Genomic DNA, 22,948 nt, shown 5'->3' on the forward strand with positions numbered 1-22,948 from the left:
TCCAAATCTTAAATCTTTTTATCTGTGTATTTAATAAAAGGTCTTTGTAATTTGATCCATCTCGTGACTGTCAGTATTTGATGCCCAGCCCTCTGTGTAAAGTGATTTACATTAAATGCGGGTGTTCTTTTGAGTCCTGGGTCTCAGATAAGCCCCCAGGTGGCGTAGTCGGCTATCTCAATAATTAATAAAATTTCGGCCTGTCTTCAGCCGTTAAGAGGGCAAATATTAGTGTCACCCTCGTCACATCTGGCGTAGTCAGCAGGATTTTTGGACCTGTGTGAGGGATCTGGGCTATCGATTTGACATTCACGTGGTGGATTGAATAGGAAATTTATTTTTATTTTTTTAAAATGATGATGCCGGTTTTCCCTGCGGCCCCTTGGGTTCCTAAATTTAATGGGGGAGGTAGTGATTTGAGCTATGGGGATTGGAAAGAGCAAATTCGAGGGCTTTTAGAGGCCCAAGCCATGACTGAAGAGAAACAAATTAAAATTTTATTGGGTGCTTTGGGTGGAGATGCAAAGCGAGAAATTAGTGTTTTGGCTGATGCAGAACGTGATAAGCTGAGTAAAATTTTTGATCAATTAGATGTTCTTTACGCTGGAGAAATCCCTTTGCCCGTCCTTAGGTCACAGTTTTTTAACTGTAGGCAGAAGTCAGATGAATCTTTTAAAGCTTTTGTTTTACGTTTAAGGGAAATCTTTTGTAGGCTGCAGAGGCGCAGCCCAGTGGGAGCCCTGGCCGAAGGTCAACTAAAGGAGCAGCTCTTGATGGGGATGGAGGATGGTCCGATGTTGAGGGCCTTAAAAACGTATGCACGTCGCAACCAAGCAGGAACATTTGCAGAGTTACATCAGGAGGCGTTATTGTTGGAGGAGGAGTACGGCCAAACCAGGTATAAGACTGCATGTGCTGCTATTAGTCAACGCGAGACACCTAATCTACATGCACTTAGGCCTGATTGGAGAGCTGAGTTGAAACAAGAGATCTTGGAGGAGGTAAAGGCCAGATTCGTGAGCTGACTCAGGAAGTGATGAGGGAGCTGAGGCCCCCTAATGCAGTACCCCCTGGAACCCACGCACCCCCACAACAGCAGGCCCCTCTTGGTCCCAGGAGGAGAGATCACCAGTTTGTAAACCGTTGGGACCCTGAGGGTAGACCGATATGTCGACGCTGCCAACAACCAGGCCATGTTGCTCGCCACTGTAGAGAGAACAGGGAGCCTAGACAAGCTTTAAACGAGAATGCCCTGTTGTAGAGGTCCAAACAACAGGGTTACTTACCCCACTGGAAAACCAAGGGACCACCGACTACTTCATTGCTGACTGCCCAATGGTAGATGTTTTAATCCAAAATGTTCCTTGTAAAGGCCTGTTAGATACTGGGTCGCAGGTAACATTGATGCGGCAGAGTATGCTGGAAGAGAACTTTCCTAGCTGTAAATTGGGTGATGCCCCCTTGTTGACCTTGAGAGCTGCAAACGGCCTAGAAATCCCTTACGTAGGGTATGCTGTATTGGACTTTGAAGTGGCAGGCATTCAACTACACGGAAGGGGTGTTGTGATTGTAAAAGATGAATGTTCCACTAATCCTTTAATTATTGGAATGAATGTCATTTCAGCATGCTGGAGTGCCCTGTTTCAGGGCCCATCGCAGTCTTTCTCATTTCAGAGCTCTGCAGAACGGCAAATGTGGAAAAAGGCTATGGCAGCATGTCAACGTATTGCGGCTCACACCCAAGAGGATGGATTCCTGGGATATGTTTGGCCAGCCAGTCGCCACAAGATATGGATCCCTCCCCAAAGCGAAGTCATTGTATGGGGGCGTGTCCGAATGGGCTTGCAGAATCGGCATTATTGTGGATTGGTGGAACCTCTGTTGGAGCCAGATGCTGTGCCTGCTGCTCGATCTCTGGCTATGGTTAAGGACGGTAGGGTGCCGGTCCGGTTGTGTAATTTGCATCCTTACAGAGTGTCTGTGGGCCGGTACCAGAAGCTGGGTCGATTGTATGAGATGCCGAAGGCGGATATTTATGGCCCGAGGGACCTTGATCTGACCTTGAATACAGATGGAGTTGTTGACGTTCGTATGGTGGAAGTTGAAAGCTCTACAGAGGAGGTAATTGCCGACCAGGTGAGCCCAGTAATACTTGAGTCTGACTTAACTAATCAGCAATGTCAAGCAGTTGATACACTTTTGAAAAAATGGAGTGGGGTGTTTGCTAAGCATGAGGATGATTTGGGTTTTACAGAGACTGTCCAACATAGGATTCATACTGGGGATGCCCCTCCGGTTCGGGAACGCTTTCGACCTCTTCCCCCAATGATGTATAAAGAGATGAAAGTTTTACTGACAGATATGTTGGAGAGAGGTATTATTTCTGAGAGTAACAGCCCATGGGCAGCCCCAGTAGTTATGGTCAAGAAGAAAGATGGAAGTTGGCGCTTTTGTGTGGACTACAGGAAGTTAAATGCAATTACACATAAGGATGCATTCCCACTTCCTCGAATAGAAGAGACATTGACTACCTTAACAAGGGCTGAGTGGTTTAGTACCTTGGATTTGGCTAGTGGCTATTGGCAAGTGGGGGTGCACACTGACGATCGTCCAAAGACTGCCTTCACGACCCCCTTGGGGCTATTTGAATTCCAACGGATGCCATTTGGCCTTTGCAATGGACCTGCTACGTTCCAGAGATTAATGCAACATTGTTTGAGTGACTATATTGTGGACTTTCTGTTGGTGTATTTGGATGATGTCATTGTGTATTCGGTAGATTTCACCACCCATCTTCATCATCTGGAGCAGGTATTCCAGCGACTGTCGCATGGACTGAAGTTGAGAACAGATAAGTGCCAGTTCCTGCAGAGGCAAGTGAAATTCTTGGGGCATGTAGTGGACAAGTCCGCATAAGTCCAGATCCAGAAAAAACTGCAGCCGTACAAGGGTGGCCAGTCCCTTCAACTGTCCGAGAGGTGAGAGCATTCTTGGGATTGGCCGGGTACTATAGACGATTTATTGCAAATTTTGCCCGGATGGCACAACCTTTAAATGCTCTTCTAGTGGGAGTTTCAGCTGACAAGAAGTCCAGTAGTCGTAAGGTCGAGTGGAGTACTGACTGCCAAGATGCGTTTGTAAAATTAAAGACATGCCTTACTCAAGCACCCATTTTGGCCTATGCTGACTTCTCCTTACCTTTTGTCCTCTATACTGATGCCAGCCACCAGGGCTTGGGGGCCGTTCTATCACAGATCCAAGATGGGCAGGAGCGGGTTATAGCTTACGCAAGCCGTAGCCTTCACCCTGCAGAATGGAACGATGCCAATTATAGCTCTTTTAAGTTGGAATTGCTGGCCTTGAAATGGGCCATTACTGAGAAATTTAAAGATTATCTGACTGGAGTTAAGTGTACTGTTGTTACAGATAATAACCCGGTGGCCCATCTACAGACAGCAAGACTGGGAGCGGTGGAGCAACGTTGGGTGGCCCAGCTGGCAAATTTTGATTTCACAGTAAAGTACCGGGCTGGACGTGAGAATGCTAATGCTGATAGTTTATCCAGGTTTCCAATAGCCCCTATTGAGGTACGACAGGTTGAGGCAATAGAAGATGCCTGCCAGTCGGGGATTGATGTCCTGGATGTGGAGGGGTGGCGTAAGAGCCAAAGTGAGGATGAGGAACTCCAACAGGTACGGTCTTACGTTGAGTCTAACAGGGTGCCCACATCAAACGAGCGGATCACGATGCCCTTGACAGTTAAACGTTTATTGCAGCACAATGCTAAACTTGTGATTCAAGATGGAGTGCTTTACAAGCGAGTGATTGATCCCAGTACCCATGAGTTATATTTGCAGATTATTTGCCCAGCCGCAAGACGGGAAGAAGTATGGGAAAGATATCATGATGCATCTGCTCATGCAGGAGTGGCACGGACATTGTCGAGAGTCAGGCGTTATTTCTACTGGCCAAAGATGGAGGAGACTGTAAAGGGTTCCAGCTGGGCTGTGTCATTTGTGGCCTGCAAAGAGGAAGGGAGGATAAGGCCCGCTGAATCCAATTGAGGTATCATTTCCGTTAGAAGTGGTAGCCCTAGATTTTTTGACCTTAGGACGTCCAACTGATTCATGCCAAAATATCTTGGTTATTGTTGACATGTTCACACGTTATGCATGGGCTGTTCCAACTAAGGATCAAACTGCTAAGGCAACTGTTAGAGCTTTGTGGGAACATGTAGTCCAGACCTTCGGTTGTCCCGTGTGTTTCCATTCAGATATGGGGCCCAATTTTGAATCCGCATTGATGAGGGAGTTTTGCCAATTGTATGGTATTGCTAAGAGTCGAATGACTCCATATCACCCAGCGGGGAATGGGAGAGTAGAGAGGGTGAATAAGACACTGCTGGGGATGTTGCGGACATTGGAGAGATAAGCAGGATAGGTGGCCAGAATTTCTCCCAGAACTAATGCAAGCATATAACAACACCACACATGGGGCTACAGGGTTTACACCTTCATATTTAATGTTTGGCCGTTCCGTACGTACACCAGTAGATATGAGCTTGGGAGTGGGAGCAGGACAGAATCGAATGGATTTGAGGGGGTGGGTACAGGAACACCATCAAAAGTTGAGTTGGGCATATGCATTAGCTAAAAAAACTATGGATGAGGCTGCAACCCTTTCTAAACGGACTTATGATAGCCGAGCAAACGCTACTCCATTGTTGATGGGTCAGCGTGTGTGGATTCGTGATAGGAATAGGCAGGGACGGGGAAAGTTGTCTAGTTGGTGGGACCCAGTCCCTTATATTGTGCTTGGAACATTGGGGGAGACTGGACTTGTGTACCGAGTGAGACCAGAACATGGGGGACAAGAGAAAGTTTTGCACCGAAATGCCCTTAAGTTGTGTTTTGCACCGGAGGTAGGACAGCTACAACCAACACGTCCTGAAGGGACTAGGGTACAAGCAGATCCCCTGCCCTATAGTACATGGTTCGTTTTTGAGCCTAATGTGGTGGAGGGAGGAAATGAGGTCAGGCGCTCGACACGTCCAAATTTAGGACAGCGGCCTTTGAGGTACAGATGAAGTAATAGCAGGGACTGCTGATATTTTATTGTGGGGGGGGTGTGACGGGATCTGAGTATTAATGTTATTTTTAATTAATTGGACAATCTCCTGCATAATCATTGTTGTTTTTATTAATGGCCTCGTCTGTATTGCCTTGCTCAGCGTTTTTATGAGCAACAGACTGTTGCGTATGCCAGCATGATGAGCTGATGAGGGAGGGGTTTTGCCCTTTAAAAACATGCTGTAGAGACTGTGTAAAGGGGAGCGCCTTACGGAAGACGGGCAGTCACGTGGGAATAGCGGAAGTGTGCCTGGCAAGTTGGCGTCTTCCGGAGAACGCGTGAGCGGGTGGATGGACGGCGAACACGCTGATCGACTCGGGGGTTATACCAGTATACAACGAGTGTGAGCAGATCCATGTGCAGTGTATACGCTGACGGACGAGGTTAGCTACACTATGCGATGAGTGCGGGTGGACCGGCGTGTAGTGACGACACCGAGAGAGAGCGAGAGGAATCCACGCTGTGAGTGGAGCGTAAGAGTGTTTATCCCGGCGGAACAGAACACTCTGGTTACAACGCTGGACTTCGCGTAGACTGGGTAGTGGGAATTGCTACCCAGTCCTATTGTGAGTACGATTTTAGCCATTATACTCCGGAAGTCAGACCACTGAATGAAAGACTCCAGTTGAACTTCACCGGTTGCACTGATTGACCTTAACATTTAATACAGAAACTGATGATTGCCAGTGTGCTAGCTTATAGTCACTTTGTGAATTTTTATTGCTATATTCCGGGTGCTGTGTTATTGGAGTGGTGTGATTGTGCTGTGGTTTGGAACTGTGTGCACGAAAGTAATTATTGGGGTGTTGTGTATAACTTGTGAGCTGGAGATACTGGCAGCTGTTTTCATCTGTTTTACAGTGTGCTGTTTAAATCCAGTGGAGACAAGTGGTGTACTTGTTCTGATCGAGCCAGGACAGATTGGACTGCTCCTTTGGACTAACATCATCCTGCATCCTTCTTAAGGACTTCTCCGTGTGCTATTTTCTAATTGAATGTTGCGTTGATTTCCAACTTTTAAATATTTTTATCTGTGTATTTAAAAGGTCTTTGTAATTTGATCCATCTCGTGACTGTCAGTATTTGATGCCCAGCCCTCTGTGTGAAGTGATTTACATTAAATGCGGGTGTTCTTTTGAGTCCTGGGTCTCAGATAAGCCCCCAGGTGGCGTAGTCGGCTATCTCAATAATTAATACAATTTCGGCCTGTCTTCAGCCGTTAAGAGGGCAAATATTAGTGTCACCCTCGTCACATATGCAGTGTCACTTCATTGAAGCCATATATGTCCTTAAAATGTGACACAGCCCAGTAAACCTACAGAAGGTGTCCCGTACAGGAGTCAAAAGCTTTTTTGACTGGGGATATACCCGCGATGCATACACAATGGGACGCATATTTTCTTGTACTTCCTGGAGGAGAACAGCTGAGAGAGCCTCCTCAGTGGCAGCTGTCTGCAAAACTCCTGTTCTGGAGTTGCAATTAATGCCTTCAGCCTTTCAAAGGCTGTCTGATGCTCAGTACCCCAGTCCAAATTTTTTTTTTTTCCCTAAAAGGAGGGTATTCAGAGGTTTAGCAAATCTTAAATCCTAGGTTTAAGCTGTCACCGATACACACTGCAAAAAATAACTGTCTAAATATAAGAAATAAATGCATTATTTAAGAAGATATAGACTAGAAATAAGTCAAATTATCTGCCAGTGCAATACGATTTCTTAAAACATACCTAGCCTTTAGAAAATAGCAAAGTCTTGTACTTATTAACTTATTATTATTATTAATGCCTAGATAAGCGACTTCTGACTTAAGCAAGGTTTTTTTTTATTTAACTTGAGACCTGCTGCTTTCAGTAATTGAAGTAATTTGTCAACAAAGTAAGATGTTCCTCTCTGGTGGTGGTCTGCAACAACAAATCATCCACATACTGAATCCAACATTCAGGTTTAGAGAACCTCTCCAGTATTTTAGCTAAACACTGAAACAGGGTGGGAGAATTCACAAAACCTTGGGGAAGTACATTTCAGGTATACTGGGTGTTTTTAAACTTAAAAGTAAATTTGTATGGACATTCTGGATGTAATGGCATAGACCAAAATCCATTAGACACATCGAGAGCTGAATAATAACTTGCCTCGGGTAAAAAGGATGCTAATACATCTGGGGTGGAGGCCAATACAAGTGCGCAAGTTTGAGTGCATTTGTTAAGTTCCCTATAGTCTATGCATAATCTCCAAGAATCATCTGGTATTTGAACAGGCCAGATTGGCAGGAGGGCAGATCATGTCCTAGAATCTTCACCTCCATCATGCTGGTATCAACTCCACCACAATCATGTTTTGATCTAGCAAAAACATCTGTTGTGGTGTAACAGATCTGATCATTCAGAATCCTCTACTGATAACATCATAGTCATCTGACTCTTTTATTGCATGTACTGCAGGGGTGTCAAACTCAGGCCAAATCTGGCCCGCAGAGTAATTATTTTTGGCCCGTGAGATCATATTAAATGTGTATTAGAGCTGCCCGCCAGTGTATAGCGCATACACCGCTGATACTACAAATCCCAGAATGCTTTGTTAGTGCACGGGTGCATCAGTCGAGACCGCTGAAAAACTCTGCGTATTCAGCGCTGAATTTACCCAGAGATTTACCGACTTTGAATCCCAGAAATGCAGATTTGAACTGCTCAGTAATCCGTTTCTGGTTGACGTGAAAAGCGCACCAACTAACCTCCAAATGGAGCTGACTGAACTCCGGTGTAGACACACGCTCGAGTCAAAGTACGACTCTGTGTGTGCTGCACAGTTTACATGTTTCCTCCCCGACACACTGCTCCAACTCCGTGCCCAAGCTGCTTAAATCATCTTTGTGTTCGGGAGCACATATCTGTGTGTGTTACAGATCTGGAGAGATGAAAAACATGCACAATTGCAGTCAAATTTTCAATAAATATTGAGTTTGGCCCGTGACTTCGTCCCAGTTTTTAATTTTGGCCCACTGTGAATTTGAGTTTGACATCCCCGCTCTAAAGCCTGATTATTGATTTTGTCTAAACACTCTTTATACACTGAGTACTCTGTGAAACTGAGTATTACACTATATTAATGCTGAGTAATGGTTAAATGTATTAAGTTTGAATTTAAACTAATATAAGCAATGTTATACGTTATCTAAAGCATATTGACATATTATATATTACTAGATTTAACTAAAGATATCTGAAGCTGACCTAAGCTTAATTACATGGATAAACTTTATGCACCCTATTATGCAAGATGAGTCAAGACATTATGCAGTCTTTGTTTTCTACGTATAGCCAAGATGTTTACCCACATAGGCAGCTCCATACATGACTTCTGACTAAATTTTACACGGTGCATGATGCACCTGCATTTACCAACCCTATTAAACCCAACATTTCTACTGTTATTGCTGTTATTTATATTTTATATTATATATTATTATATTTATAATCATTATATTATAAACCGAATTAGCTACATTTCTCAACAGATCCACATACATTATATTCTATTTTAAGACAGATGCTATGTACAAGGGGTTAAAAATGGTCAGAACACTGTCATGAACTGCCTTATTTTAACAGCATTTTACCCAAGTAGATGATAGGGGTTGTTCATTTTTTTTTCCTCACTGTCTTCTTTTTCCCATTGCTCTTCTCCCCACAGTTGTGGCACAGCTCAGTTAGGTCATCTGGTCACCATTAAAAACAATACAACTTGTCAATAATTGCATGCATGTGTTATTCATTTAAATAATGTATTACATAAGTTAAAACGATAGAATTAAAGAAAAGTACCAGTCTCATTGATCAGGGTCATTGCAATCTGTCTTCGATACAGATTTACCGCTGCAGTGTTGTTAGCGAATGTCAGAGGCTCCTCTGACAGTAGTTCCTCTGCATAATAATATGGCAAATTTATAACTGATTTATCAGTGTTTAGAAGATAATTAAAATATAGACCACCAAACTGTTAATACAATAGAAACCAAAGAATGTGTGACATCAAAACATTGTTTAAATTATAATACAGTAAACATAGAATGACTGCAACGACAAACGAAATGACAAAAACATAAACTTACTTTCAGGACAAATATCCCACATGAGGTGCCATCTTCCTGACAACAGTGTGCATCTGTGCTGGATGCCCACCTGGATACATGGCAGCCTTGTTTTCTGATGAAGGCCCTAAAAGGTATAAGAAAAGTATTCCATTTACATGTTTACACATATTGGTCCCCCTTTTGCTGCTAAAACAGCCGTAAACCGTCATAAACAGCATAAACTTTTTCAGCAATTTGAGCTACAGTAGCTCGTCTGTTGGATCGGACCACACAGGCCAGTCTTTAATCAAGCAGCCAATGAGACGCAAGTTCACCACCACAATTTGCCCCTTCTAACACAACATCTTTGTGGACAAAATGTCCAATTGCTGCCTAGTAAAGTATATCCCACCCACAAAAAAGTGCCATGATGAAGAGCTATTCAGTGCAGTTCATTCACTGATGACAATGTTACAATGTCATTGTTATGTCTGGTCTGTGTAAATTCAGTGGTTACCTTGTGGACTGCAAACACTGTTGAAGTTTTTTCGAATCATTTCCCAGGGGATCCAATATAAGGCTTCTTCTTTCAGATGGAAAGATTGCCTATAGAAATTGTTATTACTCATATATTCTTTCACATCTATTGGATATATTTAAATTCTTATCAAAGGTTAGCAAAAAAAAGAGCAGTCATCTTACAGCCAATGTCCAGTGCCCGGGCTCATGGACAGCTCCGAAATAATATTGTATTTTGTTGGATCACACTAAAAAAATACAATTACAATTCAATTTAATACAATACACTTAAAAAAGCTTTACAAGAGAAATAACCATGCCCTTAATCTTGAGCCCCTTCCCTCCCATGTCATTTCCAATGAATCGATGTGAAGTGCTTTTTTTTCTTGTATCTGATTGTGGGTTTTTACAGTGTGGGCCATGTATGCATTGATGACCTGAGGCAGGAAAATTATGAGTACATAAATGTTAACAAGTTAAGGATAGCATAACCTTAAATAAAACTTAGATACAGCACAAGTGTACAATTCTGTATTGTATACTTGCATATACAACTCAGCTCACCTCACTCTCGAGCTCTTGATTGGGAGCAGTTCTGGCAATGTCCCAATAAAAAAGTTTAAATGGCCCTATTTTTGACAGGAGCACACGTGACTTGTTGCCTCCCCATGCATCTTGTATGCCTTTGTGTGACAAAAACATATACATGTAAATAACTTTTATGTAGTTTATCAAAATGTGGGTTGTTTCTTTATAAACACTGCATAGACAAAAGTATTGGGACACCTGACTTGCCCAGCCGTTCTGCTATCACAAAGCTGAAGGCACACAATTGTATAGGATGTCTTTGCATGCAGTAGCATGACATTTTTCCTTCACTGGAAGTAGTAGACCCAAACCTGTTCCAGCACAACAATTCCTCTGTGCACAATTCCAGCTCCATGAAGATATGCTTAGAATAAATTGGATTAAAAGCCAAACCTAATGAACAATTTTGGGATGAATGTGAATGCTGACTGTACCCCAGGCCTCCTCACCACACCTACGTACCTGACTTTACTAACACCCTTGTGTCTGAATGAGTACAAATCTCCACACACATTCCAAAATCTTTACAGAAGTCTGACCAGGTGTCTACAAACTTTTGGCAATAAAGTGTATAAAACCTGCATATCAAATCTGTTTCCATGTGAAAAGAAATATAAAAAATGATGTGAAGTACAAGGAGATGAATAATTTTCACATAGACTGAACGAACAGAAATGTTGTGCAGAGTTACGTTTATCCAAGATACTTTCAATTTTCATGAAAAGAGGTAACATCAGAAGATGATTGCTGTGCGGCATGAGGATATGATTCAGCAGATGCATGAGGTGAGCAGTGAGCAGCTGGAGGAGGAGAGGGGTCAGCAGTTGCAGGAGCAGTGGAGTCGGCAGCTGGAGGAGGAGAGGAGAATGCAGGTGGAGGAGGAGAGAAGCCTGCAAAAGTATGAGAAGAGAAGTCTGAAGGTGGAGGAGAAGAGAAGTCTGCAGGTGGAGGAGAAGAGAAGCCTGCAAAAGTATGAGAAGAGAAGCCTGCAAAAGTATGAGAAGAGAAGTCTGCAGGTGGACGAGGAGAGGAGTCTGCAGGTGGATGAGGAGATGAGGTTTTATTAGATGGCTGAAAGGGGGCAAATTGTTGATGCCTCCTCAACTTGTGAGGTATTCGTGGAGTCTCCTCATGATGGTGTTTGAGATGGTGAATGTTGACCTTGCATGTTGACCGGCTATCTGAATCCACAAGGTCAACACTTTTCCCCTCTATTTTGGTGACCATAAATAGGACAAAATAATCAGGGTCGAGCTTTCCTCCTTTGCGCTGTTCACTGCGCACATTACGTCACCACACCATCTCTCCCACCTGAAAGCTTTGTTGGGTTTTATCTGATAGCCTTCTTTTTCTTCTGTTGTGTGATTTTTCAACATTAAGATCAACAATGTCCATAATTTTGCTATGGCGTTCAATGTCAATTGCAACTGTTTCCTGTTCACAGTCATTATTAAAAGAACCATCAACCTATGGAAACATGTTAATAATGATAACTAGTTTATCTAAATTCCATACAATATTCTATATTATTTTTAAATGATGTACACTGACCAGGCATAATTTTGTACGATTAATACATTATACTGCTGAATATTGTGATAGTCCCTTTTTTTTCTGCCCAAACAGTTCTGACCTGTGGAGCATTAACGGCATGAACTTCTTCAGCAGTTTGAGCTACAGGAGCTCGTCTGTTGGATTGGACCACACAGGCCAGCCTTCGCTCCCCCACGTGCATCAACGAGCTTTGCACTTTACATTCCATTTCATTTCATATTTTCTTTTCATATTTATTTCATATTTTTTTATATTCTCTTTTTTATACCACACCATCCCGCACAAGGACACTTTACACCACACCTTACTGCACACGGACACTCATGGACAATCAAAACCATGCCTAACTTGTTTACTGTTGTTTACTGGCTAACTGCACACTGCCATAAACATTTTCTGTGTACATTTTCAGTGTATGTGTATATATATGTATATGTATGTATATATATGTATATGTATGTATATATATATATATGTATATATCTTTACATCTTATTTATCTGCCTTCTTTTCTTATTATATTTTTCTTTAAATTTTGTTATTATATTTATATTTTTATTCTCCTTTTTTACCCTATTTTATTCCCTCATGCCGGACCGTCGTCAAAAGCATTTCACTGCATGTCGTACCCTGTATGTATGTGTATGTGACAAATAAAATTTGATTTGATTTGATTTGATTTGTTCACCACTGTTCCTTCCTTGGACCACCTTTGATAATACTGACCATTGCAGAACACCCCACAAGAGCTGCAGTTTTCAAGATGCTCTGACCCAGTTGTCTAGCCATCACAATGTGGTTGTTGTCAAACTCGCTCAATTCCTTACGCTTGCTGAATTTCCCTGCTTCTAACACATCAACTTTGCGGACAAAATGTTCACTTGCTGCCTATAAATATCCCACACACTAACAGGTCCTACGATGAAGAGATCTTCTTCTTTCGGCTTCTCCCATTAGGATCATCTGTCTCCATACCCCCCTGTACTCTACATCTGCCTCTTTCAAACCAACTACCTGCATGTCTTCCCTCACCACATCTATGAACCTCCTCCTTGGTCTTCCTCTTTTCCTCCTTCCTCGTGGCACCATCCTCAGCATTCTCCTACTGATATACCCCATGTACCTCCTCTCAATCTCACCTCCCTCACCTCGTCTCCCAAACATCCTGCATGCGCTGTCCCTTTAATAAACCTGTTTCTAATTCTGTCCATCCTCGTCACTCCCAACGAAAACCTTAACATCATTTACTTTGCTACCTCCAGTTCCACCTCCTGTCTATCAGCCATGATGAAGAGATAATCAGTGTTATTCACTTCACTGCTCAGATTGTTATGTCATATTGGTATGCCTGGTCAATGCACCTAAATATTTACAAGAAATAGTAGGCATAAAAAATGTTTGTTTCACCACATAATGTTCTGGAACCTCGGATGGGTATCATGCTTCTCTACCAAACATAAGGTAAAATGGAGAGCACTGGCTGGTGAGCTGTTTCTTTGTCCGCAGCCCAACCATGACTGTGTCCAAATATTGGTCCCAGGTATTGGGTTTGTCCTCAACCAGTTTTGCAAGGGCTCTACAAAAATGTGTGTTAAAGTATGACAGGAACAAATGACAGTGTCAAAAGTTTGGAAACACTTTTTTGTAAAACATGTGCATGTTTTCTTTTGTTTCTATACAACAGACAAGTTAAATAATGTTATGAAGATTTTCTTTGTCATAATCAGTATATAAATAATAAGTGATTGGGTGCAAATGTGTAAAGCGTTAATTTCTAGCCTTAGACTCTACCACTGCAGGTGCAATGACATCAAGCCTTTCCAGCCTGGTCCATGCAGAATCTGGGTGAATCATGTTATTATTGATAATAAAAAAAAAGAAGGGTGGCAGGGACACCATTCGGTTATTAAGAACCCCTAATTCACAGAGCTTAGCAAGAACCTTACTCTTGATCTCTTTCCTCACCAGACTCCGAGAAACTGGTACACTATAGTAAGCAGCGAGTTCTAATAGGTCATCCTTCCGACACTTCTCAAAAATATCCAGACTCGGAGAAGCAACAAACAGCTGGAGATCAAAGGTTGCCATGACTATTGAACAGTCAACCAGAACACACGATAAACCATAAAATCAATAACCAACTCGTCTATCCCTGTTCATACAGATCTCAGATGAGCCCCCATTTGTTACGTTCCCACCTTGGCTAGGCCTAGGGGAGTGTGGAACAATAACCAGGGTGCCCTCTAACTAGGGTGTCTAAACAATAGAAAAACCTACGTGGTGGAATGTAGGTGCGCGCACATTCTTACCTGTCCCTAAACCAGGTGAGCTAGGATAACCCAAACAACAAGCAAACAACAAGCAAACAACAAGCAAACAACAAGCAAACAACAAGCAAACAACAAGCAAACAACAAGCAAACAACAGGCTCTCTCCTTCTTTCCTCCCCCTCAGGGGACTTCCGGAGCTGCCTTTTAAATAGAGGGCTCCGCCTCCTCTGGTCAGCTCTTGCTCATCATTGGTCCTTTTTCTCCCCAGGCCTCCATTCCAATTACCCGGTAGCTCCACCTATAGCCAGTAAAGTGCTGAAGAAAAAGGGGGATGGGGAGAGCAGTAGAAAAAAAAATAGCACATTGCATTACGTCCATATTTTTCTTTCATTAGTGAACTACTTATTTGCAAAAACATTTGTTTCAGCAATTTCAATGTAACTTTCAATGTATTTAACTGTCTTGAGCTAAGTTGGTATGGATAGCCAACGACACAATCCAAAGTTATATTCCTTGTGTTGCAAATGCATATGACTAGCAAATGTCACGTTTAACTCTCATTGCGTTACTTGTGGATTTTTTTTTCCAATAAACAAATGACTCGCTATTTGTTTCAAATCCAAGCATTTAAAACTCAAAATGATGTTCAAAACTAACATAACCACGCGGAATCAGTAACAAGCAGCTAAATTCTAATAGATCGTTATTTTGGGACACCCACATCAAAGCTTACACGTCAAAAATTATGACGTTAAATTAGTTGATAATTAAAAAATGATTAATACATAACTTACGTATGATTCGGCAGAAATGCTGGACTGCTTTGAACCAGCACGCTTCTTCACATCAACAATACACTGGTAAAAGAGATTAGGGAGTTAGCTTGGTAGCACATCACATATTAAATAAAAAATATAAGTTATTCGATTATGAAAATTATTGACACTTACCTGTGACTCAGCAGAAACAAGTGGATTAATATGTCGTGATGCTGCCAATAGTCAAAAGTGTTAAATTGCCATGCGCTCCACGTTCATATACGCACGCGCCAACAAGAAACGCATGCTTTAACGCAAAACATTTACATTTTAATGTAAGTTTAACAAAACATTTTTAGTATTGTACAGTTTTTAACATTGAAGCAACATATTTGTTGAATGAACGAAGTATTATTTCTGAGCATTTCAAAGAAAAATATTTAGTACGTTCAAATAACTGTAAGTTGGCTTTTTACAGTGTATTGAAAAAGAGAAAACTTAAATCCACAGATAAAGAATTGCATGTACACTAAATAAAATGCATGCATTTGAATTGAATGCACACTAAATAAAACAGAAGATAATCACTGACCTCGTTTACACTAAACTTGGAAATGAGAAATTTTTCTTGATCTGTCAGAAGGGAAGTTCACATTTAGTAGTGCATCAATCCAGTTTGGAGATAAAACATTATCACAGGAATCCTGCAATGTTTTTAATGCACTAGTGATGAGGGATTGTTTTGTGTGTTTGTGAGCTGCAGCATCAAGTCGAGGCTTTTAGCAGCACTGGGTGGGGGCATGTCTGATGCAGCTCTCTTTGCTCTCAGGATGGTCTGGGTTTGATTTCCTGGGAGAGGAGATTTGACAACTGACACACAAGCACACAGTTTTCAGACTCAAACTCCTGACTGTTATCACACATGTACCTACCTGACACATGTAGGTTCATTAGAATGTTTACATGGGTGATTTATGCTGAGATCATACTGATTTGACAGAATTGTATCATGCAGTAATAATGTGCTTTTACTCTCTTACACACTGAAGGCAGAAGCTGGTTTTTAATACATAAAGCATGTAAAGCATTTCTGTGGAAAAGAAAAGATTTAGATAGAACACTAGATTTTCCTGTGCAGTTTATCACTTGTTGATTTTGTTTAAAGAGATTTACATGGATCAAATGTGATCAAATCACATGACAGACAATTCTACAGTATAGATAATACATTGTGAATATTATATTACAGGGAAATAATCAGCATAAATAAAGTAGAAACAGTAATAAATACTTAGTTGCTTTTTTGTGTATAAAGTGTGTTTTTATTAATTACAGTGGAACCCGGTTATGTCGATGTCGTAGGGGGTCGCCAAAAAGCATCGAGGTAACCGATGATCGAGATAAACAAAAATCAAAATGGCGGCAATATATTAACGTGCTTGAAATTTCTTTATGTACATGATGTGCGTTAATAAATGAGAATGTGCATGCACGTGTTTTTGGAGGGTTTTTACACAACAGCGTTGCCGCGATTTGTTTGATGAAGGCGTGCTATAAAATGTGCATACGTTTGTTAACAACAAAAGGCATAAGTGCACCTACTAACAGCAGAGATTCACCAGTATACAATACAAACCACCGTCCATTCTCCATCCAAACCTTTATTATATTCTCCAACATTATAAACACACAGATCACTCAAAAAACAAAAACACAGCGGCTGCACAGTGCCGTCTCACATTTAGTCCACATGTGAAAAAAAAAGAAAAATAAACAGTAACTAAGTTTCTGAAAACTTATGACCATCAGGCTAAAGTAATCTGCACAAACACACAAAGCAAAGTGTCCGAAAAAACTTACGTCCGCGATGCCGAGGGGGAAATAAGCCGAGAGAGAGAGAGAGAGAGAGAGAGAGAGAGAGAGAGTGAGTGAGTTTGTGAATGGAAAAAATAGGGAAATTCAAAAATAATACAAAAAAATACCGCGACCGGCGGCACGGCGCAACCCGGAAGATCCAAAACCGAACCCGAAACTAAAAACGAGGGACAGAAAAGTCTCAAACGTGAACCGCCGATGGGGGCGTGGCAGGTGCTTTCTCGGCCGCTTTCTCTGAAGCTCCCGGCTTTAACTCCTTACCGAGAGAGCCGTCTTTCTATGCTCGAGATATTATGGTTCCGTCGACATAACCAATAAAAAATGCTTAGAAGAATTGGCGGTTCCACTTCAAAAACTTCGACTTAATAGGGTTGTCAAGTTAACCGAGGGCGAGATAACCAGGTTCCACCGTATTTGAAAAATGATCCACAAGAATAAAGAATCACTCTTAGAGACGAATCGTTCTTCTGAGTCACATTAAAGACTCGTATAACTGACTCATCACTACTCTGAATCATCAGTAATGAGCGCCGGAAGAAACTCCGTGTTCCAGGTGGAGGATGAAGACCCTCTGCCAGTATGGAGCGACTGTAAGACCCCTGTAACGGTGACTTTCTAGTCTTTAAGGGTTTTATTCTCTTTGCTACACCGAGTCTTACACTTTGAGATCCATGAGCTAGGCTAACTAGCCGGCTAACACCATTTAAATTAGACTCGGATAACTTCAGTTACTTGGGAGTAACAATAACAGATGTTTGGTGACTTATTTACCCATAGTTTTATTGCATTGTTAGAGAAAACCAAGCAAGATCTTTCCAAATGGACAACCCTTCCACTCTCTGGCAGGTAGAATCAATGGCATAAAGATGAATATTCTTACCAAATTTCTTTTCCTGTTTCAAAGTATTCCAATTTTTCTACCAAAAACATTTTTTGAGACCTTAGATTAAGCAGTATCTAATTATATCTGGAACGGAGGCCCAATAAGGATCCAAAAATCGTTTCTTTAACAGCCCTAATTCAACCTCCCTAAAATTTTTTCCGATATCTCGAATTTGTGATTTTGTAAGGAAGACATCCTCTCATTTCCTGCACCCACCTCCTAAACAAGAGATTGATTTGAGTTTTAGACAAAACTTTGTAAGGGTACTGTCTCTAATATTTATAAAACTATTTGTTCATTTATTGTCCAGTCAGGCTCCTCATCGCTTTCTAAAATAAAGGGTAACTGGGAATCGGACCTTAATTATAATTTCACGGATGAGGAATGGTCCAAGGCCCTTGGTCGTGTACATTCCTCCTCTATATGCGCCCGTCATTCGTTAATCCAGTTTAAATTGTTGCATAAAGTGTATTGGACAAAAAACTAAATTTTAAAATCTAAAATTAACCCTGGTTTGGATCCAACTTGTGATCGTTGTCGGCGGCTCGGGCTACTCTTTATCATACTTTTTGGCTTTGCCCAGCCTTGACCTCTTTCTGGACATCAAATTTTAAATCAATCTCTGAATACTTTATTTTAAATATTAAACCGTGTCCCCTAATAACATTATTTGTACTCAACCCCACAAATCCCTCCTTGTCATCCTTACAATCAAACATGCTCACCTTTTGTTTAATAGTGGCAAAGAGACTTATATTACTAAATTGGAAGAATCCTCACCCACTCAGTTCTTCTCATTAGATACATGACCTGTCTCAGTTTATTCAAATAGAAAATCCCAGAGATCCCTCATGTCTGTGTTTCCTTCTGGTTCTCCCTTTTAGTTATGCTGCCATAGTGAGTCTTGCTGGAGTCCAAACTGCACAGTGATATTAACTTTCATACACCAATAAATACACTTAATAATCCATATCCTTCTCTTCCCGTCACTCTCTCTCTCTCTCTCTCTCTCTCTCTCTCTCTCTCTCTCGTTAAACATGCTCCTGAGGTTCCAGTGACCACTGTTCCTGCCCCTCTCCCCTCCGTGGATCTTCACACTTCTGTGCAGCTTGGGACGGTCTCTTATCAACACCTTGGGTGGTTCCATGTAATTCCGTAGTTTGTGCCGGCGGTCTGCTGCACTGACTCGGGAGTGCAGTTTGCTTCTTCACTGTACCCCGCAGCATTGTATATCTGCTTCAAATGGACATTTGGTGCAACCCAGATGAGGAGGGTTCCCTCTTGAGTCTGGTTCCTCTCAAGGTTTCTTCCTTATGCCATCTCGGGGAGTTTTTCCTTGCCACAGTTGCTCATCAGGGACAAACTTACTTACAAAGAACATAATTACTTTTAATCATCACATTATCTGTGTAAAGCTGCTTTGAGACAATGTTAATTGTTAAAAGCGCTATACAAATAAAAATGAATTGAATTAATTTAATGTTCCTTTTTCTCTTGTAGGTTCCTTAACATGTTGAATAAAACCCCTATCTGCCATAAAAGAGCACACAGAATTAGACTTTAATGCATCATTATTAAAGTCTCCCACAAGCACAATGTTATTTGAAATTGAAGGCAGCTGATCAATTAACCTGCCCAGATTTTCTTTACAACTACACAAAGGGTATGTTTGTGGTCTATAAATAACACCAAGCAAAATATCATTTTCAGGAGCCATGTTTCAGTTACAGCAATACATGTTGGTTGTAAATGTTGAATAAACACATTTAAATCCTCTTTATGGCAACACAAACTCAGTACATTCAGTATAAACACAGAAAAGGAACTCTCTTGTACTGTCACCAATGATTCATCATGTGCCATAAAAGATGGCATTTCTTGAAGAGCTTCACAAATCTGATCATTACAGAAAATGGCCTTTTCACTAAAGTCTTTAATTGTTAACCCTGACAAACTCCTTACCCGCTCAAAGCTACATAAACCTGACCAGGTGCAAACACTTTACACTAACGACAGCAGTCTCAACAGTTAAACCCTGAACTTTATGTACTGTGCATGCCCATGCTAGTTTTAAAGGAAACTGACGCTGAAAACCAGCTTTCGTACAAACGTTTTCCTCTTCTACATATACAGGTGTAGAATGGAGCAATTTTGCTGCCTCAAATCAACTTTGTTTTTGTCTTTTTAATCCCACATGACTATCATCAAACTGAACGTATACAGTTTCAGGTAACTTCTCTTTAGATGAATGTACGATATGAGTTACTACACCACAAACACCATTAACTAATCCATCATCAACATCTATGTTTATAATTAACATAACACATGCATCTATGCCTAAAAGTAACTTTTCTGCCAAACATGTGTTATGAACCTTTACATGATGACCAGCTATTAATTCTATTTTGCCTGTTTTTTTACTCGGTGCATAATCCTCTGCCTCTATCGTTTCAATTTCCGCCCACATTTTTATCACCTGCTTCAAGTTGTGCATATGAACGTGATAATTTATAGCATAAATGTGCAAAGATATATTATCTTCCTCAACCTTGTCACAACTTGATATGATTAAATCATCTTTGTTTAGTGCAGTTGTTTTGCTTCTTTGCCTTAACCTGTTTAACATTTCAGCAAAATTACTGTTTTACTTTAAAATCCAACGTGGGCTCAAACTGAGCAACACATTCCTCCAGTCGCTCTTTCTCTCTGATCAAATGATCTCTCTCCTGCTCTGCACTATTTTTTACTTTCTCACAGTGATTCTGAGTATCCTGGAGCTCCATGGTGGTCTGTTTCAAAGTGACCTCAAGCTGATCAACATGTTCCTCCACTTTCTTTTGCTCTCTCATCCAGCTCTCTCTCTCACTTTCTACAGTTTTTTCCAGTTCCTCATGGATTTTCAGGGAAGACTGGAGCTTCTTGGTGGTCTGTTCCAATGTGACCTCAAGCTGAGCAACATGTTCCTCCAGTTGTTTTTGTTCTCTCGCTCAGCTCTCTCTCTCACATTCTACAGTCTGCTCCAGTTCCTCATGAATTTTCAGGGAAGACTGGAGCTCCATGGTGGTCTGATCCAAAATAAACTCACCTGAGCAACATGTTCCTCCACTTTCTTTTGTTCTATTGCCCAGCTCTGGCTCCTCTCAGTTATATCCTGTTCCTGCTGCTTTTGCTCAGAAGCCATAAAACATTTAATTTTTTTAATATATAAATACATGAATTTGGTCCTGAAGCAATCCAGAATAGTGACAGGTTAAAAGTCACATGTGTAATGAGTTTATATTTCAACTTTGAAGAAAATGTTAAAAAGGAGATTCCTATAAACATTATTCTGAGACTGTGTGTAGTCCTTTTCTCCCTCTGTCTGTTTGAGGAAAAGCAGCCTGATAAACAAATGTACCAAAGGGTTTTACAAACTATTGTCATCATTATAAAAACCACTTCATTGCTTATTAATTATCAAATAATAAAAAGAATCTTAGACATCATACAAGTGATTTATTTGAGCACTAAAAATACCAAAAGAATAATAATTGAGTGGAATAATTAATAACACAATAAGCATAAGACTGGTATTTAAACATTAGAAAAACAGTAGAAGAAGAAAGTAATGAAAATTAAAGTAGTGGTCAGTGCTGCTGATGCCAAACAGAGAAGCAGTTATACATTGACTGAAATCACAACGCCACTAAACAAGTCATGCAATATACAAGTGTTTCTGTCCACAAACCCTGCATTGTCTCCTGTCTGAAGCAGGTACCCTGGTAAGTGGTGAGTGTCCTCAGGAGGGGATGGAGGAAATTCAGGAAGCACTAAAACAGTAAGTTCCTCACTGAGTTTTTCTCTGAACTGCTTCTGTGTCCTTTGCGTCTGATTTTTTGCACAGGCAATTTCCCGATGTAGGATGAAGGTGTTTACGATGGTGTGAGAAGCTCTGGTACCACTTTCTTGTCTTGTGTGAGACTATATAATAGCTGTCTGATATCTACTCCAGTCATGCACCTGACAGGAAATCAAAGTGATTAGATTTTAGAATATAAAAGGCAGAAATATATTTGAGTTTCATTATATATGAAATATAATCAAGCTGAATTTACATGACTGAATCATTTGTATAACCCTGTTGTAGTCTAGAACACAGTCTGGAACAGGTACATCCAAGTTTCTCCACTGTCCATTTTAACCTTTCACCTTCCTCTACACAATGCTTCCTTCAGTGCCTCTGTGAATGGTGGAGCACATCTGGACCTTCCTTTTATCCTTCCTACTCTAATTAAATACTGCACACAACCGTGTTCCCTCATCACTGTATACTATGCAATGAGCACGTGATGTAATAACAAGTGTTGACGTCCTTGTGACGTCACAGTGCGCCGCTCTGTGTGCTTAAAAGCCGGAACACCCAGCAGCAGCCTGCAGAATAAACACAACCTATAGAGCAGTACATTTCTCTATTACGCAACCAACCGCGATCCATTTCAGAAGAAACACACTAGTGTTACTCTACAAGTGTAAGTTACTCTACAAGTTCATGTTCACGAACCTGATCTTTAGTTTCACTCCTTTCATTAATAATCGCGAGTTCATCGCTAGTCACGTGTTCACACAGAACTTCCAGGAAGCACGCTCTAGCTAGCATAGAAGGATCTAGAAGCAGAAGGATCCTCCAGTGAGTAAACGCGTCCCATCAGCATTCATAAAGACCAACCCGGCAAAAACCCAACATCGCTCAGGAGCTGAGCTGCGTCCCCAAACCACGCCCCATCCATAACACCTTGCCCCAAACCACGCCCCCTCCATAACACCTCACCCCAAACCACGCCCCCTCCATAACACCTCGAAAATGTGTACACAAACCGTCTTTATTTTTCTGATACAGTTACCTTTTGTATAATCTGCAAAAAAAAAAGGAGAAAATACGCTGTAGAAACACTGATTGTTCAGATATTGTTATGAGAAAATGAAAATACTTTATTGAAGGATTTGTAATTAAAGCTGTTTTCTATTTCTCCAGATTCAGCAAACTCTCGAGAAGTAAAGACTAGAAAAGACCTACAGAAATGGAGAACGTGAGCATAAGCCAGTCGAAGCTTCAGGCCACGAAGACTCTGAAGATGCAGAATACCAAAACTCACAAGTACTTTTTTTTTGTTGTTTAAATTTGACCCCAAAGCTTACTTCAAATCTCTATTCTGATTGTCTCGAAACATGTACACAGAGACCTGCATGATGGAAGAAGTAGCACAGTGGTTAAGATGTTGGAATTATGATCAAAAGTTCATGAGTTTAAATCTCATCTCCACTA

General features: G+C 41.1%; 1 long non-coding RNA gene across 1 annotated transcript; it reads right to left on the reverse strand.

The window, feature by feature from the left end:
• Nucleotides 1–9,260: 9,260 nt before the first annotated feature.
• Nucleotides 9,261–9,934, reverse strand: LOC124376914. Its single transcript, XR_006923998.1, has 3 exons — nt 9,899–9,934; nt 9,714–9,802; nt 9,261–9,341 (listed from the first exon to the last, which is right to left on the reverse strand). It is a non-coding gene; the product is annotated as an uncharacterized LOC124376914 (long non-coding RNA).
• Between the last annotated feature and the right edge of the window lie 13,014 nt (nt 9,935–22,948).

The sequence above is a fragment of the Silurus meridionalis genome, chromosome 23 (assembly GCF_014805685.1).
Source record: "Silurus meridionalis isolate SWU-2019-XX chromosome 23, ASM1480568v1, whole genome shotgun sequence".
In the NCBI taxonomy this organism is placed as follows: Eukaryota; Metazoa; Chordata; class Actinopteri; order Siluriformes; family Siluridae; genus Silurus; species Silurus meridionalis.